Source organism: Ochotona curzoniae, unplaced genomic scaffold (genome assembly GCF_017591425.1).
Source record: "Ochotona curzoniae isolate NIBS_2020 unplaced genomic scaffold, NIBS_Ocur_1.0 patch278, whole genome shotgun sequence".
NCBI classification, from domain to species: Eukaryota; Metazoa; Chordata; class Mammalia; order Lagomorpha; family Ochotonidae; genus Ochotona; species Ochotona curzoniae.
The window spans coordinates 16,468-43,192 of NW_024466837.1; the positions used below are offsets into that span (position 1 = coordinate 16,468).

Sequence of the window (26,725 nt, forward strand, 5' to 3'; positions counted from 1 at the left end):
GCTCCCTGCCCCACGTGTGTCAGCAGGAGAGAATGGTAACTGCTCATGTGTGATAGCAGTAGCTGGGTAGTAAGCTGACTCTGTTCATTAGGGTGTGGGTACTTGTCTGAGGTCTTCTACTTGACAGAAAGAGGGTTTGATCATAGGCCCCGATGCGGATCCTTGCATGCACCAGGATCCCATATGTGCACAAGTTCATATCCCGGCAGTTCTGCTTCCTCTTTAGCTCCCTGCTTATGGCCTGGGAAAGCAGTCAAAGACATCCCAAAGCTTGGGATCCTGCACCTGTGTGGGAGACCTGGAAGAGTCTCTGGGCTCCTGGCTTCATATTGGCATGGCACCAGCTGCTGCAGCCTCTTGGGGAGTGAAGCAGCAGATGGAAAATCTTCTTGTTTGTCTTGCTCTCTCTATATCTGATTTTTCGGTAACAATAAATCTTCAAAAAAGTTTAATTATGATCTGCAAAAGGGGAAGAAAATGTTTATTGTATTGTTTGATTCTCACATTCTGTCACCGTTTCTCTGGTTTCCTTACAGAGCTCTGGGGAACATGAGTGCAGTGAAGAAGTTTCCCATGAAGATGAGGGGTTTATGGGCATGTCCCCTCTCCTGCAAGCCCATCATGCTGTGGAAAGAATGGAAGAGTTTGTGTGTAAGGTAAGATGGCGGTATCCTCTCATTTCCATGCTGTGTATTTAGTCATTGCCACCAAGTAGACAGCGCGAAGCAGAGTGAGTCCTTTAGCATTCTGTTTCCTATGGGAAAAATGTTTGGTAAAATGAAGACAAGGGGAGTCAACTGAAGTGTTTTAGAAAAGTTTTACAAATAAATAGTAAAGATTTATTTATTTTTGTGTAGAAGGGAGAGTTACAGGGAGACAGAGCAAGTGAGAGAGAAGGATTTTATAGTCACCTTATTGTGTGGTGGAACCCAAAACCTCCTGCCACCTAGCTACAATCCAGCATCTATGAACCAACCTTTGCCCATCCTTCCCTCCCCACTTGCCACCCAGCTTTGGTAAGCGCAAGTAGATTTGTAGGTTTTGTGAGCGTTCTATGTTTTTAAGTCAACATGTGAGTAGATCATGTGATGTTTGTGTTACCGTGCTTCACTTGATGTTGTCACCTAGGGTTCAGTCAAGGTGTTGTAAATGACAGCATCTCATCCTTTTATGACTGAGTTACATTTCCATGTTGACACACCCATTTTCTTTAGACTTTCATCAGTACAGGGATCCTTAGGTTGTTTCCATGTCTTGGCTCTTGTGGAGTGCAGACAGCTCGGTGGATGAATTTCATTTCCCTTTTGAATTTTCCCAGTTAGTGGAATTGCTAGATTGTATGGTGATTCTCGTTTCCAGTTGTTGAGACAGCTCTGTACTGTTTTATGTATCATCCCATGAACAGTGTGCAAGGATTCCCTTTTCTCTATATCTTCTCCATCAGTTTTTGTAAGACAGAGTAGGGGACTGGCAGTAAGTGATGCTGTTGCCCAGAACAGCTTGCATCCCTTATGGGTGTGGTTTGTGCTCTGTGCTGATAGCCTGGGGAAGCAGGAGAGCATGGCCCTATTCTTTGGGCTCTTGTACTCACAGGGGAGACCCAGACTCTTTTGGCTTAGGCCTGGTCCAGACCTGGCCATTGGGGCCATTTGTGGAATGCACCAGCAGTTGCAAGATTGAACTGTGTCTACCTCCCCCACTCCTGTAGCTCTTTCAGCGAGCTAGCTGGATAAATCTTTCTTAAAATGAGGGGGAGGAGGTCCAGGGAGTGTGTATCTCTTCCATTTGCTGGTTCATGCTTAAAATAGCTGCAGCATCCATGTCTACACTAAAGTCAGGGGTCAGGAACTGCATCCTCGTCCCCCCATGTTTAGCAGGGGCTCCCATAGTTGGGGTCATTTCCCACTAGCCTCCCAGATGTATTAGCAGGAAGTTGGACCAAAAGTGAACTCAAATGGTATAGCATATTGATGGTGGCTTACCTGTAGATCTCCTGTCTGTTTTAATTGGGTTATTGATGGTGTTTTGGCTGGGTAGCTGTTTCAGTTTCTGTTTCCCAGTCCCGTGTCAGGTGTGCAGTGTGCGTATTTTCTCCCCCACTCCTGTAGGTTGTTTGTTTGCTAGGTTGTTTTCCTTCTTTTACTGTGGAAAAGGATCAAGGAGTATACTTTTTCAGTCTGAGCTAGAAAAATCACTGCTCATTTCAGTGTCCTCAGTAATTTCCCCCGTGTTTTCGCTCAGTAGTTTTTGTGTGCGAGATTTCTTTGAAAGACAGAGAGAAAAAGACAATGAAAGAGCGCACGTGAGCACGGCTCACTCCCTGAATGTCTACAACATCTGCAGATGGGCCAGGCTGAGGCAAGGAACCTGGAACCCTGACTGGGTCTCCTACTTGACTGCAGGGACCCAAAGCCTGAGGCCCTTTCCACTGCTTTCCCAGGTACATGCACAGGGAGCTGGGTCGGAAGTGGAGCAGCCAGGTCATGAGCTGGCACCCCATCCCAGGTGGCAGCTTCACTTGCTGCCACCACAACATTGACACCCCTCTGTCTGTGCCTTTAATTGCAGAATTGAGTCTGTTGACATTTAAGATCATTGTTGATTGATTATGTCTTACTGCTGCCGTTTTAAGACCTGTGTGTTGTTATTGTCCATCCGTTTCCCTCAGTCTTCATTTGTGGTTTAGTGATTCTCTCTAGTGGTGTCCTTTGATTTCCTTGCTAAATCTGTGTGTACGTTTTATTTTGTAGTTAGTTTGAGGCTTAAAAAAACTGTATTGACTGTAATAAACAACTAATCATAGAGAAGGAAACAAACAGAAAACATAAAGAGGTAAAAAGTTTTAATATTTTCTATATACTGTTCCCTACCTATATTTAAAAAAATGTTTTGAGAAGTATTTTATTTTTATTTATAAGGGAGAACAATGAAGTGAGACAGAGAAAGGATGCTATCTTCCATTGACTGTTTTACTCCCTCAGTGGCTTCTAACATCCAGGGCTTGGCCAGGCTGAGGCCAGGAGCCAGGAACTCCTTTCTGGTCTTCCGCGTTGGTGGCAGGAACTCATGTGCCTGGACTGTCTTCTCTGGCTCCCCAGGATGTGTTAGCAGAAAGTGGAATCAGAAGTGAGACAGTGGGGCTTGAAGCAGGACCTGACAGGGAATGCTGGCATTGTAGGTGGCAGCTTAAGTTAATGCTGTGCTGTAGTAACAGGCCCCGCTTTGGGATGCTTTAATGTTGTTGTTGTTGTTATTATTATTAAACAATTGATGTGTTTTATTTGACAAACTTGCAGAGCGAGGGAGAGGCAGAGAGTGGTTCTTCCTTCCACTGGTTCACTTTGCAAATGGCCACCATGGGCAGAGCTGGACCCGACCACGGTTGGGAGCCAGGAGCTTTTTCCTGGTCTCCCACATGTGCACAGGAGCTCAAGGACTTGAGCCATCCTCTGCTGCTTGCCCAGACCATTAGTCAGGACTTGCTCAAGTAGAGCAGCTGGGATGTGAACTGGTACCCAAATGAGATGGCACACCACCATGCCAGCCCATGGCTATAATGCTTTTGGTCCTTATAGTAAAGTTATCATAGGTTGGATCAGAGGCAGAGCAGCCGGAAGTCAAAGTAACATCTATGTATTAGTGTAACACTACAGGTGGCAGCTTTGCCTGCCATGCCATGGGGTTGACTCCAAAATATTATTTCCTTATATATGTATGTATGTGTGTGTGTATGAATGGTGGAAATGTACACACACACATGTAATTCTGTTAATCGATGTAATTCATATTGATAACCCAGCCCATTGTACATGTGCTGTCACTTTTTATGTCACTCATGGTTACCCTCCTTGCCAAACCAGCTGATGTGACAGCTGAGTTAATCATTGTCCTCAGTTTATGACACATGAGTACGGTCTGTGGACATAGAACAGTATTTCAGAAAGTTCGATGAAAAGGAGGAATTAGAAACAAGTCTATTCTACTACAAAACAATTTTGAAATTGATGCTTTGTTTTTTCATAGTGTGTATTTCGCCCAAAATCCCAGGGTTGTTGATCTAACCTACCAGAGGCCAGCAGTGACACATGCCAAAATGAGTCCAAAACCTCCAGAGCTCAGGGCTCTGCATGATGCCAGTCTGGGAGCACTGGTGAGGAACTGGAGCCCTGTAGGCTTCATTAGGTGCTGGTCTCAGCATAATGGGCTCTGAAGTGTGTCGTGTGCAGCTGTAGTTTTGTTTCCTGCTGGTGGTTGGGGCAGGCTGTCAGAGGCCACCTGGCAGTAGAGGTTCCGAATACCTACTGCCATGGTGTGGTCCTGGGGCCAGGACAAGGGCTGCTGTTGTCTGAACTTTTTTTTTTTTGAAGATTTATTTATTTATTGGAAAGTCAGATATACAGAGTGGAGGAGAGACAGAGAGGAAGATCTTCCATCTGATGATTCACTCCCCAAGTGAGCGCAACTGCCAATGCTATGCTGATCTGAAGCCAGGAGCCTCTTCCGGTTTCCCACAGAGGTGGGGGTGTGTGTGTGTGTGTGTGTGTGTGTGTGTGTGTGTGTGTGTAGGGTCCAAAAGCTTTGCGCCATCCTCGACTGCTTTCCCGGGCCACAGGCAGGGAGCTGGAATGGAAGTGGGGCTGCCGGGATTAGAACTGGCGCCCATATGGGATCCTGGGCATGCAAGTTGAGGACCTTAACCACTGCGCAATCATGCTGGGCCCAAATAAGTCTTTATTTAAAAAGGTTTTGAATAAGGTCCTCAGTGCATCTCTCCCCTTTGCCTGCAGGGCCCAGCGCAGCAAGGAGCCCCAGTCCCCTCCAGCCAATTCCCTGGGCCTAGAGAGGAAGCACAGCCAGGTACAGTGGGTCAGGGAAGAGGAAGAAAAGGGTCCCGACCGTGGCGGGGCGTCCGGCGGAGGAATCCTGCGTGGTGCTGACGCGCAGGGACTGACGCATGGTCACTTCCTGCGAGGTGCTGCGGCCCTGCAGCCTCAGTCAGCAAAGAAGCAGCAGAGGAAGAGGACGCACTGCTGGGCTCTCAGTGATGAGTAGTTCTCCGGCCCGAAGATGCGCTGCTGGCCCTTGAGTGGACGTGAAGGGCTCGTGGACTCCAGCTGACCCTCGACCCACCTGCTGTCCACCTGCACCCGACCAGAGGAGGGCCTCGTGGTGGCCGCCATGTTGGACCCACATGGGTGCCTGTGGTGCAAGAGGTGGAGTTGGTGTCGCCCCAGAGTGCCTGGTCTTTGAGCCTTGCTGAGTGTTCACAGACCGACTGGGCTTCACCAGCACCATGGGAACTCTGAGGGGAAACGGACATCTACAAGGTAAGACGCCCAGGGCACATGGGTCCTGGAAGGGGAGGGTGCTGCTTGGCCCTCCCGCGTGTCCAGGAGAGCAGGTGGCGGCTTGTCCTTGGGTTCGGGGTCCATCTGGGGACGGGGTGGCTTGTCTTGGGTGAGGGGTACTGGTTGAGAGGGTACGGCTTGTCCTTGGGTGCGGGGTCCAGCTGGTGAGGGTGCGGTTTGTCCTTGGGTGCAGGGTCCTGGTTTGGAGGGTGCAGTTTGTCCTTGGAGGCGGGGTCCAGGTGGGGCCTGTAGGGGTTGTCTTTGGGTGCGGGATCCAGGTATGGAGGGTGTGGCTTGTCTTTGGGTGCGGGGTCCAGCTAGGGAGGGTGCAGCTTGTCTTTGCGTGCGGGGTCCAGCTGGGGCGTGTGGGGCTTGTCCGGGTACGGGGTCCAGCTGGGGCATGTGGGGTTTGTCCCTGGGTGCGGGGTCCAGGTGGGGAGGATGCGGCTTGTCTTTGGGTGCGGGGTCCAGGTGGGGAGGGTGCGGCTTGTCCTTGGGTGCGGGGTCCTTGGGTGCCAAGCCAGCTGATGTGACAGCTGAGTTAATGATTGTCCTCAGTTTATCACATGAGTAAGGTCTGTGGACATAGAATACTACTTCAGAAAGTTTGAGGAAAAGGTGAAATTAGAAATAAGTCTGTTTTAGTACAAAACAATTTTGAAATTCCTGCTTCGTTTTTTCATAGTGTGCATTTCCCACAAAGTTGTTAAATTGTCCGATGTCACTGGACCCTGCGAGGAAGGATTTGGGCTTCTTCCTTCCCATGTGGGAGATTGAAATGGGAGTGATTTCCTTTGTCTTGTAACTATAAGAATCCTCTTGGAGAGCTGGATTGTAACGTTTTTGGGTGGGCTTGGTTGGGTTGAATCCAACTGGTGACCTTTGTACTTGATGTGGTTGTATCTTTATTTTTAGAAAGTTTTCTGTCATCACTTCTTGGAATCTACTTTCTTCTCCTTTGAGACATTCTCAAATCCCTCTTGAATCCTCTTTGAATTCTAATAATCCAAGTATTGGTTCTTTTTATGCTATCCTATGTAAGGTTTTTTTAATTCCTTTTAAATTTTTTCTCCTCCAGTTCTATATTTTCAAATATCCTGTCTTTGGGTACAGCGATTGTTCTGTTTGGTCTGTTTTGGGATGGTGCCATCTGTCATGTTTAAAAACCACTGAAGTCTGATTTTCAGTTGAAGGATTTGTGCTTGATTTTATGTAACTGATACCTGTCACATCTCTGTTTGGCTATTGCATTATTTTTTCATGTTCTCTTGATTTTTGTTGAGCTTCATTGAAACAGCTATTTTGAAATCATCATCCAAGAATTTGGGAATTTCAGGATGATTGCTTTTTGTGGCATGCGTTTTGCTATTTGGGCAAGGTTCCCTGAAAGTTCTCGATGCTTGTTGATACCTAGTGTTGTATACTGAAGGGTGAACTGCACTGCTCTGGCTCCATTTCTGCATGTCCTAGCAATTCTAGGTAGTCTGTTTTCTCTGAGCCTCTGGACACTTCTGTTTTTTCAGCAGTAGACAGGAAGCACCTAAGCCATGATTTGCCCCAGGGCTGCTGTTGATGGGTGGTACTTCTCCAACTCAGATTTAGGTAAATCTGCTGTAAATGTGTTCAGTGTTAACTGGGCGTATGCCTTAAAAGGGGCTATGCCTTCCTCCAAGCCTCTTCCTGAGCCTGTCCTTGTGCTTTGACCATGAATGCTACAATGCTAGGCCATGTCTGGGGCCTTCTGGTCACCAAGACAGGTGAAACCTGGAGATAGGACTAGACCTGTGTGTTGCTGCAGGGCTGACTGCCTGGGCTGCACCTGTCAGCTGCTGCTGCTGCTGGCTTAGGTAGAAGACTGCTCATGTGGAGAACTCTGCTGTGCTCTGGGGCCAGGGACTGTTAGGAGCTGTTCGTTGCTGGGTTTTATTGACCTAGTACTGGCTGGAATAGTCCTGTGACTCCTTGCTGGCTCTCCGGAGTTGTAGTCGGTATGATGAGAAAGCCCCCAACTACTCCGGCAGTCCTAGGTGTTCATTCTTAGTCTCATAGTCACCAGGTCATTTGTGATCTTGAGGGTGCAAAGGCCCATAAGAGGCAAGTGATGGTACTTGCACAGGTCTGTCTCACCAGATAAGAAGTGTCTGTTACGTTCGCTGACACTTACCTTGAGATGGAAGCCATTAGGTTCTGCTTTATTAGTCCAACATGAACCTAAAGACGCAGTCCTGTGACCTGTTGCTGTTCACCTAAGGTTGGAAGAGAGTGACAAAGCAGGCCTCTTACCGCCTGAGCGGGTCACAAGTAGGTCCCCTAGTCAGAGGTCCCTGCAAAGTCCCAGGGTTGTTGATCTACCAGAGGCCAGCAGTGACACATGGCAAAATGAGTCCAAACCTCCAGAGCTCAGGGCTCTGCTTGATGCCAGTCTGGGAGCACTGGTGAGACTGGAGTCCTGTAGGCTTTATTAAGTGCCGGTCTCAGCATAATGGGCTCTGAAGTGTGTGCTGTGCAGCTGTAGTTTTGTTTCCTGCTGGTGGTTGGGGCAGGCTGTCAGAGGCCAACTGGCAGTAGAAGTTCCCAATACTTCCTGCCCTGGTGTGGTCCTGGGGTCAGGACAAGGGTTGTCATCTGAACTTTTCACAATGGCCCTGGTCCTCCCGTGGCCACTCAGGAGGCAACTCTCTCTGCATCTGTCCCTGGAGTGGGGGAAGGGTGGCATGCCTGGACAACTCTTGTTTTTGCTTTCTTTGATGTGACTCTCATCATGATAGGATTATAACAAGGTGAGGCATTCTTTTCCCTGCCTGACTCCAGTAGCTCTTGAGAAACTAACTTGGTGTATGTGTAACTATTCACATTGCTGTCTGCACAGGAGCCTCTTAGTCAGATGCCCTCCAGTGAGAGAGCTCAAGAGCTCCCTTCAGTTAGCCCAACTGCCTGCAGTGGCCAAGGCTGGGCCAGGCTAAAGCCAGGAGCCAATCCCAATCTCTCACATGAGTGACACTAATTCTACTCCATGCGCCATCCCTTGCTGGCTCCCAGGATCTGCATCAGCAGGATGGTGAGGATCCATGACCTCAGCCAGGCTCTCCATCTGGGATGCAGGTGAAGCAGCATCTCAGTTGTTAGAACAAATGCCTGCTCAGAAACCACATGTTCCAAACACAGAGTCTTAGTACATGGACACTTAGGTTAGGTTTTACATTTACAATGATGCTAAAAGTAACTGACGCCAATTGATTTAGACATCTGTACATTGGACCAAGGGATGAGAAATAAACTGAACATGGATACGTTTTCCAAGGTTAGAGTCTGGATTAGTGGATCCAAGTAGAGTCTGGATTTTCATTAATGTCTGATAATTTATAAGAAACAAGGTAAAATAATGAGTCAGTGCATTCTGTTGATCACTATTTCAGGAGGATTAGCACAAAGGCAGACAGCGAATACTTTCATACTTCAAAAACCAAATTGGGACCCGGCACAGTAGCCTAGTAGCTAAATCCTCCTGTTGCACATACAAGGATCCCGTATGGGTGCCGGTTGTAATCCCGATGGCCTCTCTTCCCATATGGCTCCCTGCTTGTGACCTGGAAGACTTTAGGTACATTTGCAGTATGAACTGTCAACTGGGCAAGATAAGCCCCCTCCTCCTTTGTGAAAAGTTTAAGAAGTAAACCATGGGCCCACCGTGGTAGTCTAGTGGCTAAATTCCTTGTCTTGCCTTCCTTCCAGGCCTGTGTAAAGAGCATTTCAGAATACACACAGAGACAGGCAACATGTGGACACATCTCTAAGGTATGTATGAACAAAGGCCAATATATTGGTGATTGAGTTTATTCCTTTATTTGCATGTCTTTGAATGGAGGGGCAGAAGGTTTTTGTTAAGATTGATTGATTTTAGGGTGTAGTGGTTAAGGTCCTCACCTTGAACCTACCAGGTTCCCATGTGGTCACTTGTTCTAATCCTGGCAGCTTCACTTCCCATCTAGCTCCCTGCTTGTGGCCTTGGAAAGCAGTTGAGGATGACCCAAAGCCTAGGGACCCTGCACCTGCGTGGGTGACCCAGAAGAGACCCCAGGCCCCTGGCTCTGGCTTGGTGCAACTCTGGCCATTGCAGCTGCTTGAGCAGTGAATCATCGAATGAAACATCTTCCTTTTTGTTTCTCCTTCTCTGTGTACATCTGCCTTTCCCAAAAATAAATAAATCTGTTGTAAAAGTTCATGAATAAAATGAATTGAACGATAGCTGTCATTTTATCCAAGAAAACTGAAGTCAGTGTGTATGAGAAGTCAGCAGTAAGTTCATGGAAATGTGAATTATTAAACCAAGCAGAGTTTTCCCACATTATTCCAACTTCCAGAAATGTTTGGAAGCAGCATGATTCCTCACAGAAATGTCATTGACTGTGTTGAAGTTGGATAGTTTTGAGATATTTGTTACTGAGAACTGCACTGCTCTGAAGATTGCTTTACATGTGCATGGTTGTAGCTAAGCATTTCCTTTGGTTTGTGTGGTGGTTAGAACTCGTGCAGCATTGGAGTGCTGCTGTGGTGCAGTGGGTGAAACCATGGCTCACACCACCAGCATTCATAGAATGGCAGTTTGAGTCCCAGCTGCGTCACGTCCTTTCAGGCTGCCAGCTGGGGATCCTGGATCCCTGGCACCTGTGTGGGTAATCCAAAAAAAACGCATGGCTCATTTCGACAGTGAATGAGCCAGGAGTGAAGAGAAGTCATCTTCTGTTATCTGTCTCTCCTTTTCTCTCTGTACTTTAAAAGTACATAATTATATTCACGCTCTCTCTTGTTAATCTTCCCATAAATTATATCTGTTTTTAAAAATGATTTATTTATTTTCTTGGAAAGGCAGATGTACAGAGAGGCGGAGAGACAGAGAAGAAGATCTTGCGTCCGATGATTCACTCCTCAATTGACCACAATGCCTGGGGCTGCCCTGATCCTAAGCCAGGAGCCAGGAGCCTCTTTCTGGGTCTGCCATGCGGGTGCAGGATCCCAAGGCTTTGGGCCATCCTCGACTGCTTTCCCAGGCCACAAGCAGGGAGCCGGAGGGGAAGTGGAGGTGCCGGAATTAGAACCGATGCCCATATGGGATCCAGGTTGGTTCAAGGTGAGGACCTTAACCATTACGCTATCCTGCAGGCCCAGTTCTATCTATTACAAATTGCCTTTGACTGTGCATGACTGCACTGAATCTACTCCAGGAGGCACTTTTACTTTCCTCTCTCATTCCATATTGACAGGCAAAAGTTTAGACACTGCGTTATTTGATTTTACATAGCACTTGAAAGCATTGGGTGTTTTTAGCCTGTTCTTCATAATGCTATATTGTTGTGGTATCCTCCATAATTTTCTATTCGAGACAACTTTTTTCACTGTCTACTGAAATTTCACCTATTCTAAAGAACATTTTTTTCCTCCAGATATCATCTTGATTGCCAGAATGATCATTAGTTTGATGAGGATTTTTCTTGCCTTAGCATCTGCTCCCTCTATCATTTTTGAAATTTAGTTGTGATAGCAATTGATGACTCCACAATTCATATCTTTAATCCACACAGCTCTCTTGGTCCCCATTTAATCCTGTCATAATCTCCATTATTATGCCACAAGAATGCCAAACTTCACCATTGTTAACACCCCATCACACACAATAATGAAAATATAGTCTTGCTTTTTTTCTATGAATTATAATGAAATTCTGCACCGGGGTGTGCAACCTGATATGAAATAAAAATGTTTTTACCTTTTTTCTTTGCTTTCACGCACCAATGCATATATCCATGCATTTCTACATGTTAAATATTTCCAACTATTTCCCCTTAATTATTTCTGTAACAATGCTAGTTTGGACAGCTGTTGTCATCAACCTTAATTTCTCCCATCTTCCCCAAACCACTTTCAAGTCAACACTGGTTCCTTTGTCAAAATTCATTCCCTGTTTATGACTTCTTCCTCTCACTCTAAATTCTGAAGGAATTTCTTTTGGATTGAAGTGAGCCCCATCATTTCTTCACATGATAGTAATTCTCTGAGGGACGTAGGCATTAGTCAAATGGTGGAGATACTGCCTTGGACACCTCCATGCCATGGTGGAGTGCCTGGCTCTATTCCCAAGCCTGGCTTTCTGATAATGCTCAACATGGAAGCCTACAGGTGATAGCTCACAGAGTTTATTCCATGCCCCAGGCCTGGCAGTAGGGAGTTGAGCTCGTGGCTCCTGGTGTTTGACTGGTGTAGCCTGTGTAGTGTAGGTACTTTTCTTGCTTGACAGGAAAGCGCTTGCATCTCTCCCCTTGTTCTCCAGGGCCCAGTGCAGCGAGAAGCACCTGGCCCCGTCCAGCCGTGCAGAACATCCCTGGGCGAGGAGAGGCAGCACAGCCGGGCACCCTGGGGTCTGGGAGGAGGAAGAAAAGGGTCCTGGATGACGGAGGAATCCTGCGTGGTGCTGACGCGGAGGAATTGGCCGCAAGGTCACTTCCTGCAAGGTGCTGCGGCCCCACAGCCTCAGTCAGCGAAGAAGCAGCAGAGGAAGAGATTGCACCGCTGGGCTCTCCATGGGGAGCAGTTCTCGTGCTGGAAGATGTGGTGAGGCTCTGTGAGAGGACGTGACGTGGCTCGTGGACTCCAGCTGACCCTCGTCCCACCTGCTGTCCACCTGCACCCGACCTGGGGAGGGCCTAGTGGTGGCCGCCATGGTGGACCCACTTGGGGCTGGCTGGGTTCCAGGTGGAGTTGGTGCCGCCCCCAGAGTTCCTGGACTTTGAGCCTCACTGGAGGAGTTCACAGACCCACTAGACTTCACCAGCACCATGCAACCTGTGACCAAGAACACGGACATCTACAAGGTAAGACACCCGAATGTCCAGGGGTCCAGGAAGGGGAGGTGGCGGCTTGGCCCTAGCCCATGTCTGGGAGTGCAGGCCAGGCGGCTGCTTGTCCTTGGGTGTGGGGTCAGCTGGTGAGTCGGTGGCTTGGCCATCAGTAGGGGTACAGGAGGGGCGATGTCCACTTGCACTCCTGTGGGGTTTAGGAGGCTGATTCATGGCTTAGCCCTGAGTGTGTGTTCCTGGAGACCAGGCGTTGGCTTGGTCTTCAGTACAGGAGGAAGGGTAGGCAGTGGCTTAGCCATCAGCATGGGGTCCGGGTGGGGAGGCGGCGGCTTGCTTTCTGTGTGTGGTCCAGCAGGGCTAGCCTCAGCTTGGCCCTGGGTGCTGGGTCTGGGAAGTCATCCAGTGGCTTGGTCATTGGCCCAGGGTCCTTGAGGGCAGGTGGTGTGTTGTTCATTGTTGGTGTCTCTGAGCACAGGCCTGTCCTTGGGGTTATATTGGAGTCATTATGGCTGCTGGTGGATTGCTGTCTTTTTGAGGTCCCTGATGGCAAGGGTAGCTTGGCCATGAGCAGGGGTGCAGGAGGGGAGGTTGTTGCTTGCCTTTATGCTTGGTTTACCAGGGTGGCCGTGGTTAGCACTTAGTGCAGGTTCCTGGAGGTGAGGTTATGTGTTGGCCATCTGCCATCCCAGGGTGTTGCTTGAGTGGCTTGGGCAGTTTTGACTTGATTGCATCAGGGCTGAGAAGATCTTTTCCAGATCCACTGGCTGACCAAGTCCACCTTAGTGCATCCACCGGCCCAGGCACTTGCTGTAAGCTTGGCCAGCAGAATGGTCTGTTCTGTTCTGCTTTCCATTTTCTGACATGGCACATCCCCATCTGGCTGAGATGAGCTGGCTGCCCTGTCCCCCATGTGCAATGGGGCACACTGCCCAAACTTGGCAGAGCCCTAAATACCTAGGAGGCCCAGTCCCCATTCTTGTGCTTTCTTGTGTTTGTTTCTGTGCTTTTGAGTAAGCTAATGCTTGTTGTTTTGGATTCCTTTTAAGAGAAGTTACCGATCTCTTGTAACAAGAGAGGAATGGAGGGAAAGCGAGAAGCAGTGAATTGGATGCCAAGTGTAGCAGCCAGGACCTGGAACTGTCAGCCCTATGGGATCCCGGTGCTTGCAAGGTGAGGATTTAGGCAATCAGCCATTTGACTGTAGATCTCTCTCTCTGTTTGTAAGATCCTTTTACTTCTATTGGAAAGAGTAACACAGAGAGAAGAAGACAGAGATCATCCATCCAACATCAAATTTGCCAGATGACCCTAATAGCTGGGGCTGAGCCAGTGCTTCTGGGTCTCCAGCATGAATGCAGGGGACCAAGGACCTATCCGTCCTTTATTGCCTTCACAGCCACAAGCTGGGAGCTGGATGGGCAGTGAAGCAGCCAGGACACCAGCTGGCACCTGAGTGGTATGCCTGTGCCACAGGTGGAAGCTTAGCCTACAGTGCCATGATGCTGGCCCCCAATTTATCACATTTTCGTTGAGTTTTTGATTAAGTCAATTATTGCAGTGATTTGTTTTCACTGAAAATTTCATTCTCTCTCTTGTTCCGGTAGGAGTGGTTTTGTAGAGATAAGTAGTGAAATGTCAGAGTTTCTGCTAATATTCTGGTTCAAGTGTATGTGAGGGCTAGTGTTGTGGCACAGTGCGCTAATCTACCATCTGTAGTGCCGACATCCCACATGGCCATGTGGCTGTTTCCTGGAGTTATCTTTGCTGTTCACTCCAGACCAGCTGTTTTTAAGGTCAGCTATTAGCCTAGACCCTCTGGGGCTTTCCTTTTGCTTCTTCCTTTGTTGCAAGTCTTTGTTTTCCTTGGTTTATGATGTTTTGGCTGGATGGTTTCTTCTAGTATAATGAGAAAGAAGGTCAGTGGGAAGTGAATTAGAAACTTGGTTCGGGGCCTGTGTGGTGTCGTGGATGAAACTGCTGCCTATGTTGCCAGTGTGAGTCCTGACTGCTCTGCCTTCATGCAGCTGCCTGAGAATGACCTGAGCGGAAATGTTGAAGATGGCCCAGTTCCTTAGATCCCTGCACCCATGTGGAGGCCCAGGCGGAGTTCCAGCTTCTGGCTTTAGCCTGGCCGTTGTGGGCATCTGGGGAGTGGACCAGTGGATGGAAGAAACATGTCTGTCTCTTCCCTGTGTGTTGGTTTTAGTTTTAAAATACACACATACATGCCTATTTTTCGTCAAAAGAATCTTGGTTTTGTGGAGAGCTTTTGTCCTTAGTTTGGTGATGTTTAGAAATTGAAATAATGTGAGCCTGAGTTGGTTTCATGATGAGTAGAGCTGCTGCCTGCACAGCCGCCAGCCCGTTGCTCAGGTCCTGGCTGTTGTACTCCATGCAACCCCTGCTGATGGCCTGGGACAGTCAGCGGAAGAAGGCGGAGGTTCTTGAGCCCTTGTCGCCTGTATGGGGGACCTGGATGAAGCTCCTGTGGATGGAAGAGCTCTTCTCATTTCACTTTCAAATAAGAGTCTAAATTGTAAAAATTCAATTATGGAGCATTTTAGTTTAGTAAAATGATGGGAAAGGTTATTTGTTTCTTTGTTTCTATTATTGCTTCTGCTGCAAGTGTATGTTAATTCTTATTGCATTGTGATTTATGTGAGCGGCAGAGAATCAGAAACATGGAGATGTCCCTTCCACTGATCGCTGTCCACATGTCTGCAGTTGTTAGCTCAGGGCCCAGCCACATCCAGGAGTCAGGAACCCAGTCTGGGTTTCCATGCGAGTGGAATCTGGCAGCTGAGCCTCATCTGCTGCCTTTTATGTTACATATTCTGAAGAATTTAGTTAGATACAGAAATTAGTCTGTTCTTCAAACCAGGCAAGAGGTCCAAATTGAGTAAATCTGTTAAATGTCTAGTTTCAGTGTAGGCACTCTAACATGAATTAAACTTTAGCGTTTAAAACTTTAGAGAGGGGGTCCAGCATGGTAGGCTAGTGGCTGAAGTCTTGGCTTTGAATGTGCCATGATCCCATATGGGTGCGAGTTGTACTCCTGTTAGCTTTGCCTCCCATTCCCCTGCTTGTGGCCTGGGAAAGCAGTCAAAGACGGCCCAAAGTTTTGGGACATTGCACCCACAAGGGAGACCCCGAGGAGGCTTCTGGCTCCTAGCTTTAGAATGTTGGCTCAGTTCTAGCCGTGGCAGCCTTGTATAAAGTGAATCAATGAACAGAAGATCTTCTCTGTCTCCTCTCCTCTCTGTGTATCTGACTTTGCAATAAAAATAAATAAACCTTAACAAACAAACAATAAAAAAGCCCTTGAGAGGGACTGGTATGACGACTCAATGACTGAATGCTCACCTGGAAGAGCCAGGATCCCTTGTGGTTGAGTGTGTGTCCTGGCAGCCCTGCTTCCCATCTGGCTCCCCGCTTGTGGTCTGAGAAAGAGGAAGAGGGTGGTTCAGAACTTTGGGACCTTATCCCCCTCTGGGAGAGTCGGAAGAAACTTCTGGCTCGCCTCAGCTGTGGCCATTATGGCCACTTGGGTGATGAAGCAGAGGATGAAGATCTTTTCTGCCTCTCTTTCTCTGTGAATCTGATCTGCCTTTCCAAACAATGAAGTTTTTCAAATTAATTTATTCTTTTGGAAAGTGAGATATAAAGAGGGAAGGAGAGACAGAGGGAAAGATCTCTGTCTGCTGGTTCACTCCCCAAGTAGCTGAAACGGCCAGAACTGAGCCAATCTGAAGCCAGGAGCTTCTTACAGGTCTCCCACATGGGTGCAGCGTCCCAAGGCTTTGAGCCATCTTTGACTGCTTTCCCAGGCCACAAGCAGGGGAGCTGGATGGGATGTGGAGCAGCCAGGACATGAACCAGTGCTCATATAGAATCCTGGCGTATGCAAGTTGAGCACTTTAGGCACTAGGCTATCGCTCTGGGCCCACAGTAAATAAATCATTTTTAAAAGATTCTTGATTTTTATTACAAAGTCAGATATGCACAGAGGAGGAGAGACAGAGAGATGTTCTGTCTGATGATTCACTCCCCAAGTGACCGCAATGCCTGGGGCTACATGATCTGAAGTCTGGAGCCTCCAACCTCTTCCAGCTTTCCCACATGGGTGCAAGATCCCAAGGCTTTGGGCCGTCCTCAACTGCTTTCCTAGGCCATGATCAGGGAGTAGGATGGGAAACGGGGCTGTCGGGATATGAACATGCAACCATATGGTATCCCGGCTCGTTCAAGCCGACGATTTTAGCCACTAGACCAGTGTGCTGGGTGCAAGAAATCAATCTTAACAACAAAATCAACAAAGAAGCTTCAGTAATTGTCCTATTTCTTGTTTGCCTGTAAACATTACAGGTGTCACTGTTGCTATTTAATTGTGGAACTCTAAAATCCCAGCCCAGAGCAATTTATGTATTTATGAGATAATGCTTGCCTCTACTTAAATAATAATTTTTACTCTTTTTTGTTTTTAATCTAGATTGTTGCCAGCAAAGGAGGCTTTGAAATGGTCACCAAGGAAAAAGAAATGGTCCAAAGTCGATATCTGCTTGGGATATCTGCCAGGAAAAGAAACTGGATCTCTCTCAAAGTCTCACTAGGAAAGAATTCTCTACTCATATGAGCTGTTCCAGTATGGTGGTGTCAGTCTTATGGTGAGTTGCAGACTTGTTCTTAGAAGTGGATCAATTGGTCCTTGTGTGGTAGCCTAGTGGCCCACCCCACCTTGTATGCACCAGGATCCCATATGGGCACCAGCTTGTGTCCCAGCTGCTCCACTTTCCCTTCCATCTCCCTGCTTGTGGCCTGGGAAAACAGTCAAGGATGGCCCAAAGCCTTGGGATCCTGCACCCACATGAGAGACCTGGAAGAGGCTCCTGGTTTCTGGCAGCTCAGCTGTGGCTGTTGTGGCCTTTTGAGGAGTGAACCTGTGGATGAAAGATCTTTCTGTAAATCTGGCTTTCCAATGAAAATGAAACTTGTTGTGGGAGAATGTTAAAACTATTTTTTGTTGGAAAGGCAAGTTTAGGGAGAAAGATAAAGCTCTTACATCCATTGGTTCACTCCCCAAGTGGCCGCAGTGTCCAGAGTTGAGGTAGTTCGAAGCCAGGAGCCAGGATCTTCTTCTGAGACTCCCACCTGGGTGCAGGGTCCCAAGGCTTTGGGCCATCCCTGTCTGCTTTCGCAGGCTCCAAGCAGGGAGCTGGATGGGAAGCTGGAGCAGCTAGGGTCTGAATGGTGCCCATATGGGATCCTGGAGCTTGCCAGTTAGGGATGTAACTGCTAGACTGCTGTGCTGGGCCCCACTTGATTTGTTTTTACTGGTGAGTAATATTCCCTTGTATGTGTGTACCTTATTGCTTGTTTACTGGTTGATGAAGAGTGGATAGTTGCAGTGTTTGGCTGTTAGGAAGAATAATATGCCTGTTTAGGTATAACGCTTCCAGTGGACATATGTGTTCATTTCTCTTAACAGAGTGGAATTGCTAGGTGTTGTGTAACATTTGTATTAAGAAGAAAACTGTCAGAATGTTTTTCAAAATGGCTGAACTGTTTTTATATTATGCCCAGTAATGTGGAGGCTTGTGGTTTTTCCATGTCCTGGCAAACACTTGTTGTCACTTGTTTTGGTTATGTGCATTGTATTAGGTATGCACTGGTATTTCCTTGTAGTTCTCATTTGCATTTTCCTAAAGGCTACTGATGATGCTTTGCATTGTTTTATGTTCATGTTAGTTGTTTGTGTATCTTCCTGAATGAAGTGTTTGTTGGGTTGGCTTTGTATACTTGTAAGAGTTTGTTATACTAAATACAAGTGCTTAATCAGAGACATGATTTGCAAAAACTTTATTCTTGTCTTTAATTCATGTTTTCATTTTTCTGATAGTATCTGCTTGAAGAATGGTTTGTAGATTCCTGTTTTCCTTTGATGGATTGTAGTTTTCGTATCATTTAGGAAGTATTTTTCCTTATTTATGACTATAGTCATTTTTTTTTCTCCATGTAGGATTTCTGTGTTTTTAGCTTTATTTACAAAGCATTTCCTTTTGAATTGACTTATTCCCTTATTTTCATTTTATTTGAAAGAGAGGAGAAGAAGGTTCCATGTGCTGGTTCCCTCCCAGCCAGGGTGAAGCCAGGAACTCAATCCAGATTTCCTTTGTGGGTGGCAGGGATTCAGGTACTTACATAGTCATCTGCTGTCTGCCAGGCTGGGAGCTGAGTTAGGAGTGGCGCTGGGACTTGAACTCAGGCACTGGCGTGTGGGATGTGGGTCTCACAAGTGGGGTTGTAACGATTGGCTTTCACACTGAAGTTGATGGTGCAGCTTGCACTGTTTCTTTTTCTATGTGTATAAAATGTGAGGTACATAGGCAGGTTAGTTTTTGGGATGGAGGGCATATGGATATTCAGTTGTGTTGAGCACTGTGTAAACAGCATTGTTTTTCTGTTGATTTAACTAGGCTAGCTGTATTGAGATTCAGCTGACCGTGAATGTACAGTATTCTTTCTGAACTGTTTTGTTGTATTGGATTGCGATGGTCTTCCCTTACCCCCAGGCGTAAGTCAGTCTATGGTTTCATAGATTTTTTTCTGTGGTTTTGATTACCTGCAGTCAGTTGCATTAAAATATTGCATGGAAAATTCCAGTTTTAAGTGGTTTGTTAAGTTTTTAGTTGTGTGGTATTCTGATTAGTGTGAAGAAATGTTATTGTGTGGGTCACTGTCCTGTCTGGAATGGGATTTATCCCTTTGCCCCTGTTTAGTATCTTAATTATTGGACTGGCTGTTATGCCTTTCCAATGCTGGTAATCAGATATGCTTTTCTTTTCTTTGTTTTTAAGATTTTTATTTTGGGGGGAAAGGCAGAGTAGTAGAGACACAGAGAAACATCTTTTGTATGCAGGTTGACTTCCTAAGTGGCCACAACAGCTGTAGCTGAACTGATGGAAAGCCCGGAGCCCAGAGCCTGTTCCAGGTCTCCCACATGGGTGCAGGTCCCAAAGAATTTCTAAAGCCACAAACAGGGAGCTGGATGGGAAGTGAAGCAGCCAGGACGCAAACTGGTGCCCATATGGACTCCTGACACATGCAAAGTGAGGATTTAGCCACTGAGCTTTTGCATCAGCCCCCCAGATAGTCTCTTATTTTACAGAAATTATCTCAAAATACAACAGCAGTGATGTTGACAATTTGGATATGCTTGAGAGAGGTCATCATGTGTTCACCTAAGTCTTATTATAGTATTTTATTGTGATTTTTCTATTTAATAATTTTTAGTGTGGTACTGTACCTTGTTGCCTGGTGCCAGGCTCTGCATCTGTGTGATGGTGGACAGCTTTCTTAAATAGCCCTTGACTCAGTTTTCTCATCCTAAAAGATTGGGTAATGGTACCTATTCAATGTGTTAATGTGAGAATTAAGTACTTTAAAAGTGGTAAGATGCTCAAATGGTATTGAAGTTAGCTGTTACTATTTGAACATGATTTATGTCAAAGAAATGTGAGTTGAAATAAGAATTGATTGACCTTTACAAGACAGTATTATAAGAAAAATGAAAGTTGGGATTTAATATCAATTTGGGAGTCGTAAGTAACATAAGTAATCCTAAATAGAATAGGATTGGATGAGATTCTACAAGTCCCTACATGAAAACTGTATGTTTTGATGTGTGCGCCATTGCGTTCAGGAGCTCTGAGCTGTGAAGTTCAGCAGCAGGCCCAGAAGAGGTTGAGTGCTCATGCGCAGATATCGCCAAAGGCCTAGGGGTTACAACACAGTGTCATCCTGGCTCTAGGTCCAACTTTTGCCTTTTAGTCCCTGACAGACCTCTTTATTCTGGATTCCAATTTTGGTGTTTTTCTTCCTTTCTTTCTTTCTTTCTCTTTCTTTTCTTTTTTTTTTTTTTTTTTTGGATGAATGAGATTGTCTTTTACTGTTTATTTTATGGTTAAGTCCAAGGATTTCTGGGAAGATGCTTCTGAAGGATACTTGGAGTTAATGGGTTGGTAATGTTGAGTGGGGGATCAGCCTAAGGACCTTCAGGAATGAGGGTAAAATTGTATAATTTACTGAAATAAATTTTAGTATGCTTGCATCTTTTCTGAATTGTCAGTATTTGCATTTATGGTTTAGAAAGCTTAAAATTTTAAGAAATACATTGCTTTGGTATCTCTTCAAATTTTGTGACCCACATTTAATGCTGGTGTAGAATTAACCATTGAAGACAAAGAAGGGTGGAGAGAGAGTGTGCAAGCGAGCAAGAGTGCTTCCATCTGCTAGTTTATTCTCCACTTGTCCCCATGTGGGCCAGGCCGGAACCAGGAACCAGGAACTCCATCCTGAGTCACCACACGGGTGGCTGGAACCCAACCCAGCTACTTTCTTTTCTTATTTAATTTCTTATTTTCTTTTTTGTTATACTTACATAGTTGAGGGATGAACTCCCACATGAGCCTCTGATCAGGGTGGGGAGGTTCAGGTTCAGACACTGAGGAAAGTGGGTAAGACAAATATTTACTTTTTCTTTTTTTTTTTTTTTTCCTTCTCCTGTGTCCCCTGGGGAAGAGGGCAAGAGGGCCACTCCTTTTTTTTTTTATTATACATTTTTATTTTGACATTCTTTACATAGTTAATTAGGGTAAGAAGGTTCAAGAGCTACAGGAAAGTGGATAATACTCGTATGTTTTCCATATTCTTACCTTCATGTTTAAAGGGGGGTATTAAGGGAGAAGACCCACCCAATTTCCCACCCTCCCCAGGTCCTGGATGTAGGGCATGCTCTGAGGTTCTTGCTCAAGTGGTTTTGCTATTGCAACAGTTATGAATTGCTGTCAGTCTTGCCACTCCAACCACTATGAGGTCTTTGAAAAATCTACTGATTGACATAGTCCATCGTAGCTGAGCTGGTTGTTTGACCTGTTCTGTCTTCTCTCGTTTCTTGGTTAGGGTTCTGAGTCCAGCATTTAGATTAGGAAGATCTCCATAGAAACTTCTTGTATGTGCTAACAAGTACAGGACCTGGCAAGGTCCATCGCCCCAATCAGCTGGTGGTTGCAATTGCTGGGTTGGTTCTGTTTTCACTCCCGACTTCCACTGGAACCAATGGGTATTGCAGTCCAGCCTGGATCTAAGAGGGCCACTCCTTGTTGTCAAACTACATCAGTACTTGGTGATGGGGGAGATGAGCAATTGATGATCAAGGAGACCCCATTGTGGGGAAGTATTCCAAGGTGTTTCTTGAGTGATTTTGGTAGTTCTGAGAAGTTGTTGGTCTCAATGCACCAGGGTTGAGAATGCAGGAGAGAGAGGCATCCTAGCTCAGCCTGGCCAACCTCCAGTCTGAACTCTAATTCTCTCCAGTTGTCCCCTACCAGGCCTATTCCCAGCCGCAGGTCTTGCATGGGTCAATGGGTGCTGTGACCAGTTTGAGACAGTCTGCTTGCAGTCTTGACATTTTCCAGCAGGTGCAGCAGTCTAGCCTACGTTACTGAGCGTGTGATTCCCAGAATTACATGTCAGCAGAAAGCAGAATCAGAATGAATGTCAAACCTGGGGACTCTGAAGGAAATGTGAGCACCCCAAGCAGCAACTGAAGCTGTGTGCCAATTGCCTTCCCTTCAGGTCAACATTTTATATGGACATATTTAATGTTAAATTCCAAACTATTGCTTTTTTTTTTAATGTAATTCCGTAGGGTTAGGTCCACCCCCAGCCCTGGTTCTCTTGCATGGTGGTTGCTGTCATGGTTTAGCATAATGTGACCCATCCCCTTATCCAACACTCACTGTCAGATACTGAGATCTAGCCCTGTCAGACAGGTCCCCAGCCATGGATTTCATGTGTACAGCTGTGTGGTGGTCAGCAGTGTTCCATGCTAACAAGCCCAGCCCAAGTTTCCCATGTGGGCTGGTGCATCAGTCTGACCCTTAAAGATCTTTAGGTCTCTCCCCTCCGATCCACTGAGTCTCATTCCCCTTGCTTACCTGCAGTACAGTGGCCTTGTCATTGGGAGTCCCTCAGGATCCATTCCTCATCCACACAATACTCCCAGGATGGTCCTTCCTACCCCATATCTCCTTGCTCCTTTCTCTAATCAATCCACAAGCCTTGTGCCTAGCCCAGTCTTCGGAAGCCCACTGGGTGGTGTGGTGGTCCTGTATTCTGCCATCCACCAGGGTCCCGAGCTCCTGTCATATGTGCTAGCCTGGTGTCTTACCCCTCTACACACCCAAGATCCAGGCCCATTGCGGGTTCCAGGCCTGGTCCACCAGCTCACCAGAGCAGTGTGCTGACCTGGGGCTCTTTCTTCAGCTCTCCTCACCTCACCCAGGACCAGACACATAAGGAAATCCCCAGGTTCTCTCCACCTGCCTAGTGATGAGCTCCCGGTTCCCCAATGCCCACCAGTGTTATGCCCTTAGCCTTCCCCCAACTGAAGCTGCAGCCTCAGCCCCCTCACCCCCTCACCTGGTGCCCTGGGAGCATGGCAACAGGATGATGCCATCCCCTGGTGTGCCTAAAATGTTTTTAAAAACCTTAACTCTCATGTGGTGAATATATTTCAAATATGTGGTTTTAAGAAGACGGTATGGTCACCCTTTTCCTTCTCTCATATATTCTTCCTCCTTTCTTACATTTCTTTTATTTTTTTTTCCATTACTTCAAGTGGGCAGCTTATATCGTGGAAAGAAACCTCGAAGGCCTAAAGAAAGAAAACACTTGTGATGGGCAAAAGTGAGTATCTTAGTGTTAACATTTGTTTGTAAAGATTTATTTCTTTATTGGAAAGTTAGATGTACAGAGGAGGCGAGACAGTGAGAAAGATCTTCCATCCGATGATGCACTCTAAAAGTGACTGCAACGGCCGATGCTATGCCGATCCGAAGCCAGAAACCCGGAACTTCTTCTGGGTATCCCACCACAGGTGCATGGTCTTAAAGATTTGGGCCATCCTCGACTGCATTCCCAGGCCACAAGCAGGGAGCTGGATGGGAATTGTAGCTGCCGGGATTAGAACCCGCACCCATATGGGATTATAGTGCGTTCTAGGTGAGGACTTTAGCTGTGAGGCCACCGGGCCCTTAGTGTTAACATTTTAAAACTACTTTACTTACTTTCTTACTTTCTTAACTAGGTAATTCTGTCATAAGGATTTGTAACAAGTTTTCCAGTGCATCTGGCCTCTTTCATTGTGAATTATCTACTCGTTATTTTTCCATTTGAAATACTTAGCTAAACTGAACTATTTCTTGGAAGAAACTTTTGTCACATACTTGTACAAATTTTGTTTTTCACTCTTTGATAAAGATATGTCCTAAGTCAGCAGCTTGTGTAGGTTCACTAAATTGGAAGCCACACTTTGCCCACCGATGCAATGCTATCTGCTCACTTGTGAAATAACTCCTTTCCAGGGATGCCTCTCTGCACGTGGGACCTGAAGTGGCAGTATGTCACATACCAGTCTCCTTCATGCCCCCTTAGAGCCCAGGCTGAAGAGAAACTCATAGTCTTGCAAGAGATGCAGCACAGACGTGTAGAAAAAAACGTAAGATTGTGAAGCCAGAGTTGCCGCAGTCAGAAGGATGGAATGTGAACGGCCGAAGCTCTGACACAGTGACGCTTGCAAGTAACAGCATCTTTTGATGACTGTTTGAAGAACAATCTTATTATCTCAAGTCCTAGTTTTGCCGTATGAAGACTGCAGCCCAAAGCAGAAGAAGCAGGAAGCAACTCTGGAACACTTAAGTGCTGCACTGTGGGGAGGGGAGCAAGAGCAACTCTTGTAAGATGGAGCCATGAGCAGCCAGCCTCTATGGGTGCTGGGGGAACTGGCTGAGCCCTCCTGGCCCTGGAGTGGCAGGCAAGATAGTTTGGGTATGGGGAGGCTGGCAAGCTGGCTCTGGAGAGGATGGTAATAAGGCTGTGGGCACAGGAGGCATAGCCAGAGCCAGCCAGACTGTGGAATGCCTGCGAGCTGGAGGCGCCAGCACAGTCGATGTGACCCTGGAGCAGCCAGCTGCCAGAGGGTAGCTGTGGGCACTGGCTGAGCCTGCCTGGCACTAATGATCAACAGGCAAGCTGGGGACTTAGGAGGCGCTACCAAAGCCAGCCTAGCCCTGGCTTGGCTGTGGTGTGTGGTGGCAGGGCAAGCAAGCTAGATGAGCTGGGGACCTGGGCTTGGGAGCCTGGTCCTGGGGACAAGGGATATTGCACTGTGGGCAGGAGGGTCACCGACTGAATTGGCCTGTCCCCAGAGTGGGAAAGGTGCTGTGGAATGGATGTGCAAGGTGTGCAGTGGACACAGCACAAGTGGACCTGGTGTTGGAAGAGCAGGCTAGTGAGTGGTGTGCTGGGGATGCTGGGTCACTGGGTTAGCCCTGCAGATCCTGGAGCAGCTGGCAGGGTGGGAGGGTGGCAGGGTGGGCAGGATAGGAGTGCAGTGGGGAGGGGTCCTGGGAGAGTTGAGCCGGCCATGAAATGGATGATGATAGTCCTGTGGGTGCAGGGATACCAGCGGAGCCAGCTTGGCAATGAAGCAGGTAGTGGGTGGGCTAGGGACACAGGGTGATCTGACCTATCAGACTTGGCCCTGGAGCAGCCAGCAGATGGCTTGGGGACTGGGCTGTCTGGTTGAGCACCACTTGGCCCTGGAGCATACCCTATGCATGCTAGGCATGCTTATGGTGCTAGGGGAACTTCCTGCGGGCCACTAGAGCAGTGGGTGGGAGAGTGGCTTAGGCGGGCTAGAGTCATGTGGGGCAACAGCTGAGCCTGCCTGGCCCTGTAACAGCTTAGAGGCAAGCTGGGAAAGAGAGGGGTGTTCTGTGGGCCAGCCTGGCCCTGGGGTGGATGGAGGGTGGCAGGTGCATTGGCCATTGTGGAGTGGTCCTTGAGCAGCAGGGGATGGTGGTGGGACAGGTGGACATTAGGAGCTTGGCAAGCATTGGCAGAGCCCACCTGGTCTTGGAGCAACTCATGGCACAACTGGGTGGGTAGGCTAAAGGCATAGGGGTTTCCAGTCCAGTTGCCTTGTGCCTGGCTGCCTAGAATATTAGAAGCACAGCAGTCCCTGGAGGAGTGAACCTGGTCCTGAAGTGCCAGGAGGAATGACAGAGCATGCCAGCCCGGGACCCAGGGTCTCTGACAAAATGGGCCAGGTCCTAGAGCAGCAGGTGGCCATGCTGCCTACTGAGGGAGCATGGTCACTGGGCGATCCCATCCTGCCCTGGAGCAGCCAATGGGGCTGGCAGGCTAGGGTTTGGGCCTAGTGACACCAGCAGAACCTGGCCCTGAAGCAGCAAATGGGACAGTATGCAAACCTGCTTTGTGTGGGCAGCCTTCAGCAGAGCTGGCCTTGAGGTGTTGCAGTGAACAGGTGGGCTGGGGATGCGATGGCTGCTGCCAAAGCCGGCATGGCTCTGCAGCCACAAGTGGGGTGGCAGGGTGGACATGGTGGCAGGGTGGGCATGCTGGCTGTGGCTGGGTGCTAGCCAGCTGGTATGTCCCTGGAGTGGGTGACAAGTATCTGTAGGCAAGGGGTGTGGTGGGAAGGGTTGCTGATGGAGAAGCTTGCCTTCCCCAAGAGCAGCAGGGGCCAGCGGCTTGTTGTGCATGAGGCATTGGCCAAGTCCCGCTGACAGTAGAGGGGCTGGTGGGTGGGCTGGGTATGTGGGAGGCCACACATGAGCCATTTTTTCGCTGAAACAGGTAAGCAGGGCAGTGAGGGGGACATTTGTTGCTGACCTTCGGTGACACTACCTACGAGGCACACTCTTGAGGGTCTGGGAAAAGCCGGAACTGCAACCGGACCCCTTATTGCCAAAAGCGGCTGCTTTTATACTTTTTCTCCACTGCTTTTTTCCCTGTAGGTCTTCTCTGCTGCTTTTCTAGCCCTCTCTCTGATGCTTTTTTCCCCGTTCTCCTCGTAGGCCTTATTGCTTTTGTATCCCTCTCTGCTGCTTTCCCCCCCGTTCTTGTCCCTGTACTTTTCTCTGCATAGGTCTTACTGCTTTTGTAACCCCTCTCTGCTGCTTTTTCTCCCTCTATGCCTTAGCTTTTCGCTTAGCTTTTCTACCCCTCTCTGCTGCCCCATTCTTCTCATTCCATCTTATAGCTGGTCCATCTTATAGCTTTTAGCGGCTGCTTTTATACTGTTCTCCACCTATCACTTCTCCCTGTGGGTCCACTTGGTGCTACCTGATAGTCCAGTTGCAATGACATAATTGCAGCGAGGGCATCAGCCTATCCCTGTGACTTCCTGTTTGCTTGCTGGTAAGACCAACTCCGCCTCCTGGCCCTGGGGAGGCTGCCATCCTGAGAGGGCCTTTCCTATTCCTGGGATGTACTTTGGCACCCTGCTCCCCTCAGATGTGGGCATGCTCTGGGCCCGGAGATTCAGATCCTATGGGCTGTTGCTACAGATTGCTGTCAGATGGACCCAGCCCTAGATCAATAGGCAGCCCCTGCTGAGGGAGCAGGTGGGTGGCTGAGTGTACATGTGCCTGGAACAGTTGG

General features: G+C 47.7%; 2 long non-coding RNA genes across 3 annotated transcripts; one reads left to right on the forward strand and one right to left on the reverse strand.

Moving 5' to 3' along the window:
• Positions 1 to 345: 345 nt before the first annotated feature.
• LOC121166981 lies at positions 346 to 11,482 on the reverse strand. The gene is made up of 4 exons (XR_005885523.1): positions 11,407 to 11,482; positions 2,451 to 2,456; positions 930 to 936; positions 346 to 356 (listed from the first exon to the last, which is right to left on the reverse strand). It is a non-coding gene; the product is annotated as an uncharacterized LOC121166981 (long non-coding RNA).
• A 268-nt stretch (positions 11,483 to 11,750) lies between these two features.
• LOC121166982 lies at positions 11,751 to 23,717 on the forward strand. 2 transcript variants are annotated; one of them, XR_005885525.1, is made up of 3 exons: positions 11,751 to 12,214; positions 22,878 to 22,945; positions 23,623 to 23,717. It is a non-coding gene; the product is annotated as an uncharacterized LOC121166982 (long non-coding RNA). The 2 variants fall into 2 exon arrangements; XR_005885524.1 differs by lacking the exon at positions 11,751 to 12,214 and adding an exon at positions 16,796 to 16,863.
• Positions 23,718 to 26,725: the final 3,008 nt, after the last annotated feature.